This window comes from Globicephala melas, chromosome 11 (genome assembly GCF_963455315.2).
Source record: "Globicephala melas chromosome 11, mGloMel1.2, whole genome shotgun sequence".
Lineage (NCBI taxonomy): Eukaryota > Metazoa > Chordata > Mammalia > Artiodactyla > Delphinidae > Globicephala > Globicephala melas.
The window spans coordinates 81,706,490-81,713,657 of NC_083324.2; the positions used below are offsets into that span (position 1 = coordinate 81,706,490).

The window sequence follows — 7,168 nt, forward strand, 5'->3', positions numbered from 1 at the left end:
TAGAATCAGAGGCAGAACGAAGGCCGAAGAGACCCAGAGAAGGTGGCCTGGGGGAAAGTGTACATGTGGGACCCATCGGCCACACTATGGAAGGAGACATCCCCAGCCTCATAGTCCGAGAACATCCCCACCCGGCTGGGGGCCTTGCTCACGGGGAGGACAGTCCAAGGGGAGGTGAGGGCCTGGTACTTCCCAGCATAGAGTTCCATGGCCCAGAACCCATTCTGAGGTGACTCTGTGATTCCCCCACATCCTTTCTATGTTTTCCTCACAAACCCCCAGCTCCCAGTAAGTCCTGTCACCCACTTCCGCCTCCCAGTAATGTCTCCCCGAAGAGAAGGACTCGTGGCCCAGCACACAAGACTCAAAAGAAAAGCTCTCAGGTTTTTTTGGGAGATGCTGCCACGATTTTCTCCGCCTAACACTTCGGTGATCTTCAGACAGAAAGAGTTCAGAGTAGGCAGTGTCTGGATCCAGAGTCACATGAGCTGCAGAAAGAGCGAGAGAGAAGAGAGGCCCGTCATCTCTGGCATCCCAGGGCCCTCAGTGACTGGGAAGAGGGGGAAAAGGAGCTGGTTCTAACCCATGAAGTTCCCTTGCTTCCTCTACAAAATAGCTGGAGTGATAAGTATCTCCCCCAAATGTCCTCAAGAACATGCTTCAAAGAGCTACTAGGAGAGCTCAGAAGCTTACAAGGAGGAGAAAATCCAGATTCCCCAAATCCGGAGGTTCCTGGACCCCAGGAGCAGGGGGTGGCCAATCACATTTCTCTCATCTCCCACAGCATTTTGTACACCCCCCTCTCATGTCACTGTACTATTATTGTTTATTTCGCGTTTCTCTCCTCTGCTAGACTAGGACCCCAAAAGGTAGAGACTATGTTTGTTCATCTTTGCATCCCCACTGTCTAGCATTGTCAGACACTGCCTCACAACTGGGGCTTAATAATACTTGCAGAATGAAGGGCTGGGGAAGGTCCCACGGACAGCCTTCAGCCATGCCTCTCTGCCATCCTGAAGCCCCAGGAGACTGCGTGGAGGACCACTTGGCCAGAGCTTTATGGCCAACTGTGTAAAATGTCTGATCTCATCAATACCCGTCTTTAATAGACTTTCCCTGAATCCCCTAGCTTAGAAGAGTCATATGGGGGAAACTTTTACGTGTCACCAAACATTGGTTCCTTTTCCTCCTGGGGACAGAGCTAGACGACATTTCCCAGCCTCCCTTGCGTATCAGGAGAAGAGTTGGCTACTTCGGGCCTGGCCGATGAGAAACCTTCTGCACATTATTTCCACTCCTTTTTCTGCCATTTGCTGGCTCAGTACCGAGTAGAGTGAGGCCCTGGGCCCATGTCGAGCAAAGCTCCCGCATCCCCATATGATCTGTCCTGAACACTGAAGAGACGGAGAAGTACACTTTCATTGTGTTTACCTAATGAGCTGTTGGGGCTGTTTGTTGCAACAGTTAGCCTACCCTGACGAATACAAGCCATGACCCAAAGTCAGTTCCCTGCATATACTGTTTCTGTGGACATTTCTTCCATGTCCTAGATACCGAGCACTCCCAGATGGTAAAACACAGGCCATGCCCCGTCAAGGAACTCAGTCTTGAGACAAAAAAAGAAACAAGCAATATCACTTCAAAGAGAAAGTCTTTCAGTTGAACCGGTTATTTGAAATTACTGAGCCTCCTTCATGTTAAGGATAAGGGATCAGAGCAGATCTATTACAACCCTACGCCACATAATGAGGGGACGGAGCATAGCTGGCGGGACCAGACTCCTTGGGCTTGTATCCCAGTGTCACCACTTCCTGGATGTGTGATTTGAAGCCAAGGTTTTTGCCTTCTCTGTGGATTAATTTCTTCCACTGTAAATGGGCATAATAATAGCACTTAACTCTTAGGGCTGTTGTGAGGATCCATAAATGGAAGAATATACGTTAAGCACTCAGAGCTGCTTCTGGTGCACGGTAGTAGCTGCTCAATAAACGTTAGCAATTTTGAAAGACAATTTACTAGGTTTTATTTATCCCTCCTCTTTCTAGGATTCTCCATGGGGGAACTGGGTACCAAGTGGCACCTCTGCTCTGAGGGGAGAGGAGTTTAGGTGGACAGAGTCGCCAGATCTCCTCTAAGATGCACATAACCCACTAGAGACCGACCGTCATTTGAATGAAGCCTTTCTAGTTGTACCCTCAGGTCCATGATGCTAAAGATATTGAAGAGTAGAAAAACCCAAGAGAGAAAGTGGATGAGCAGCACTTTAAGAAGAGAAAAGAAAAAAAAACAGTCGAAACTGCTGGAAAGGCAGTAGGTGCAGGTGCTGAACTGAGATTGGGCAGCACCTGATCTTGATGCTATGTGGATTCTCCCTGGGTCTCCATTCATTGCCCGCCCAGCCAGGCCACTATTTAGAGCTGGAAGACGGAGAAAGACAACTAAGATCTTCTTTTATGGAGTCCTGGGCCTGAGGCCATAAGAATTAGACAGCCACTCGCCAGAATAGGACCAAGCTGTTCTCCGATCTGCAATAGAAAAAAGAGAGGTGAGCGCTCTCCGGCCAGAGCCATACATTTCTTGGCCCTTTCTGTGTTCTGGCTGCCTCTCCTTCCCGTCCTGGGCACCCTCTTCACTCATCTCTAGCACTTGTCTGGCTGATTCCCTCATGTTCCTCACAAGGACGGTGTCTAGGAAGAGGGAGGCTGGACGAAATGCACTCTTCTATTTCCCCTTCTCGGTTCCTAAGCATGGGCTTGGACGCCACGGGGAGCTCTTTACTCATCTCTCCTCATTCCCCAAATTAGACGGCTTAGTGGCTGAAAGGCACCAGCTTCTGCAAACTCATGTGAAGGCTGCCATTGCTTGGGACACAGGACACAGCCCTGGACACAGGACAGAACTCTGCTGGATTCACTCCTTTCCTCACTGTGATCATGCTTCACTCATTCCCACGGTCAGGCACCTGACCTCATCTTCTCCTGCATCTTTTCCATGACCTAGTTTACTGTCCTGCATGCAGGAAGGATGGTCAGCTGCCTGGAAATCTGTCTCTTTTATTTAGTTAGTCTCCGCAGGGAGCATCTCTTTTTCATAGCTAATATGTTCCCTCTTGCTGTGATTAGGGACTCCCACACATTTTTTTGTACCTTCACCTGGGGAGCTGCTAGTGTGTTCTGGGCCCTGTGTCTTATTGGCTATTAGCTCACGGCTCTTCTGTCGGTCCCAATATGTTATTAGCCACAACACATTAGCCATGAAACCCAAAGCCAGTTCAATTAACTATTCAATGTTCCTGTTTCTTCATCTGTAGGTTGGAGATCAGACTAACACTTGCTACTTAAGTTATCTGGGGAGGACTTAGAATAACACCTGCAAAAATACTGAATGGCCATGTTGCACATCTGAAACTAACACAATTTTGTAAACAAACTATACTCCAATTAATACAATTTTTTAATCTAGAAAAAGGCATTTTAAGTTATGCAAGATCACCAGAAAAAGAAAAAGATACAGAGGAGCAAAAAGAGTAAGTTATATTTCTAGCCCTGACCTCCTGTATGGACTGCACACTTGGTTATCCAACTGCCTACTCTGCATCTCCATTGGATCACTACTACCCTCTTGCACCTTTCCATTCCGTGCTACTACTCCCCTTGACCCCACTACCTGTTTCTCTCTCGGTTTCTTATCGCAGAAAATGGCAATTCCATCTTTACAGCTTCTTAGACCTTGGACCTTGGCGTCATCCTTGATCCACTCCTTTATTTGCACGCCACATTGAAGTCTATCAGCAAGACCTTCTCTATTTTTAAAATAAATCCAGCACTGAGCCCTTCTCACCACTTCCAACACTCCCTCTAGGTATAAGCCATCCTCATTTCTCCCCTTGATCTCTGCAGCAGCTCCCAGCTGGTCTTCAGGCTTCTATCCTGCCCCTCCTAGCCTCCCCACTTTCCCCCCCAGCCCAGTCTCAGTTTAGCATCTAAAGTAACTTCTCAAAATGTTAAGTCAAGCTCAGTTCCTCCTCAGCTCAACACTCACTGGTGGCTCCTTTCTCAGAGGCAAAACCAAGGCCAGCATGATGACTTTCGAGGCGTGTGTGATCTGGCCCTCCAGGCCCCTCTGATCCTACCCCTTCTGATTCTCCTCGTCACTCCCTGCCCTCTGGCTACCCTGGCTCCTTTGCTACTCTTCAAACAAACCAGTGTGCTTCTGCCTCTGGGCTTTGGCACTGCGCTTCTCCCTTATTGGAATGCTTTTCCCCCAGCTATTCCTGTGGCTTGCTCCCCTACTTCATCATCACCCTATTTTATTTTAATTTTAATTTTTTTATAAATTTATTTATTTACTTTTGGCTGTGTTGGGTCCTTGTTTCTGTGCGTGGGCTTTCTCCAGTTGCCGCAAGCGGGGACCACTCTTCATCGCGGTTAATTTTTTAAATTGAAATATAGTTGATGTACAATATTTTGTAAGTTCAAGGTGTACAATTCATCACGCTATTTTAAACTATACCTTCCAATGCAATATTCTGTTATCTCCTGAGTACATACTAACGTGTGCCAAACTGTATATTTTACTATTTCTTTTTTTTTCTGTCTTCTTCCACTGGAAGGTAGGTTCTTTGTGAATGGGAAAGTTCTGTGGTGTTCATTTCTGTGCCCTGGGCACTTAGAAGAGTAACTGGCACATAGTTAATAGTCATGGATCTTTGCTGAGTTGATGAATGAATGAATGAAATGAATAGGGAATCCCTGAGGGAAGCTGGAAAGTGAGGGGTCTAGGATGAGAATGGGAAAATAGCCTCAGAAAGGAAAAAAGACATCTGCTCTGTTGAAATCAGAACAAACAGATTAGAAAGGGCAGATGCAGGTCGTGGGGCAGGAAGTTTGGCAACTCCCCCTTCTCTTTCTCTCTGAGGTTGCATTACCTTCAGAGATGTGGGGAAAGGATGTGGTGATGAAGGATCACAGCTAATGTTCACTGAACTTAGCTACGTGCTACGTCTGTACTGGGTGTCCTCCACACCTTTATCTCATTTTCTAACATCTGCTCAAAGTAGTAGTTGTAATTAAATCAATTTCTGGGTGGGAAAAATAGAACTTCAGAGAGGTTAAGAAGCCTGTCCCAGTTTGTCTGAATGAGTAGAATAAACAAGGCCAACCAGGTGTGGTGAACAGGCAGAGGAAATGGGCACAGAAGTAGGAAACCGAATGATGGATTTGGGGCACTGCAGGTGGTGTGGTCAGGCCAGCGTAGGGCGGTGCGTGTCAGGGAGTGTCCAGGGATGGCGCAGAAGTAGGACTGGACCATCGAGTGACTGCATTGCGGGGTTAAAAAGTGCACAGACTGGACTTTATCTTTTCGTGTAGTGTTTCTTCAACTGAGTTAGGTAAGAACCTTGGTCAGGCAAAGATTAATTTCCAAATACATCTGAAAATATACCTTCAAAGTCCTGAGGGAGCCAATTAAAAAATGTAGCATTAAAAGTTAAAATGTGTCATTAGGGAGTTCCTTTGTCACTAATGCAATTATGAACATAGCAGTTAGCTTGGAAACTGGAACCACTCAGCAATAACTGATTACAAGGATGTTAAGCAGGTGACATAGGATCTGCTTAGGTTGTGTTTGTTTTGATTAAAATTAACATTAAGACAATTTTTCAAAAAAAATATTGAAAATCCTTTTAGGATTACAAATGTCCGTAGCATCCCCCACCCCAGTAAGACCGCAGAAGGCAATGGGAAGCCACAGAAGGTTTGGGACTTGAGAAGAATGTAATTGGGTTTCTATTTTAGCAAGTCTACTTTGAAACTCTAGACAATGGTAAACTTTTCAGAAGCAATGTCTTGCTTATCCTGGTTGTTTTTCAGATTTCTTGTCTGTTTCCTAATATTTATTTATACTAAAAGTCTTGAAAGGAAAAGGGCAGCAGCAGCTCTTGGGGGAATGGAAGCAGCTTGCTGTTAAGAGAAGGGTCTTGGTAACCTAATCCCAGGGATCTGTGTTAAAAGAAGAAAAACTGGGGGAGGTATTCTATGCCTCAGAAGGGGTCCTGGGCTAAGCAGTAACAGGACTTGCCCTGAGGGGAGGAGAGGAGGCTCCTTGGGTGGGTGCTGGCAGCATTGTGCAGCAGGGGGTCCAGGAGGAAGGGCAAGTTGACAGCAAAGGAGATGGAGTTCAGTTTTGGCCACAGGTTTGAACACCTTTGGGGAACTTCCCTGATGGCGCAGTGGTTAAGAATCTGCCTGCCAATGCAGGGAACACGGGTTCGAGCCCTGGTCCGAGAAGATCCCTACTTGCCGCGGAGCAACTAACGAGCAACTAAGCCCGCGTGTGGCAACCTCAGAAGCCCGAGCGAGCGCTGAAACAAGAGAAGCCGGTGCAATAAGAACCCCGCGCTCCGCAACGAAGACCCAATGCAGCCAAAAAGAAAAAAAAGAAGAAAAACCTTTGGGGCATCCATGAGGTATGAACAGAACTATTGGGATTCTATGGCGTAAGTCCAGATAGTGTAAGAGTAAGCAAGGCCTCAGGGGAAAGAATCAGGAGAAAGGCACCTATTAAGTGAAGCACATAAAGTCTTAGAGGAAAAAGAAAAAATCCAATTTACTCACCATCCACTTTCTGGGCTTTTCTCCAGCCTGAAGTAGGACAAAGAAACCTCGTGAGATAAATGGCACATGAGAGGGTCTCAAATCGTATACACAGGAGAGGGAAGCACAGAACTTACGGAGCTCTCTTTGGAGTTTCTCTGCGAAAGGACAAGAAATGAATCACCGTCCCCAAGAGACGAGCCAGGTTTACGTGGAATGGGCCTCGGGGAGACCCCTTCCTGCATCATGTGTGCAGTGAGTCCTGTGAGCTGTCCTAGAACTAGGAAAGCTAGGGCACGGTCAGCGTCACAGGGTGAGGGAAATAATGAGTAGGGTTGCTGGTTTTGAGGGAGGAAGGACTGAATTAAAAACCTCACCTTCAAATCCCCTTAATCCTCTTCGTCCTTGTCCTCTCCCTTCCCCTCTGTCCAATCCCTTTTCCACAGTCTTCTTTGGACCTCACTGCCTCGGTCTTCTGATTGCTTTACATTTGGTCCAGCATTCTCGCTCTTTCTCCTGGCGAAGCTTCCAGATGAAACCAAGAGCAGCCAGCAGAAGTCCCAGAAGAAGCAAGA

At 46.9% G+C, this 7,168-nt stretch overlaps 1 long non-coding RNA gene across 3 annotated transcripts; it reads right to left on the reverse strand.

Moving 5' to 3' along the window:
• Positions 1 to 283: 283 nt before the first annotated feature.
• LOC138842895 (uncharacterized) lies at positions 284 to 7,168 on the reverse strand. Of its 3 annotated transcripts, XR_011377861.1 has the most exons (4): positions 6,971 to 7,168; positions 6,615 to 6,641; positions 2,346 to 2,525; positions 284 to 488 (listed from the first exon to the last, which is right to left on the reverse strand). It is a non-coding gene; the product is annotated as an uncharacterized lncRNA (long non-coding RNA). The 3 variants fall into 3 exon arrangements; XR_011377859.1 differs by lacking the exon at positions 284 to 488 and having other exon boundaries at positions 1,758 to 2,525; XR_011377860.1 differs by lacking the exon at positions 284 to 488 and having other exon boundaries at positions 1,758 to 2,525; positions 6,615 to 6,751.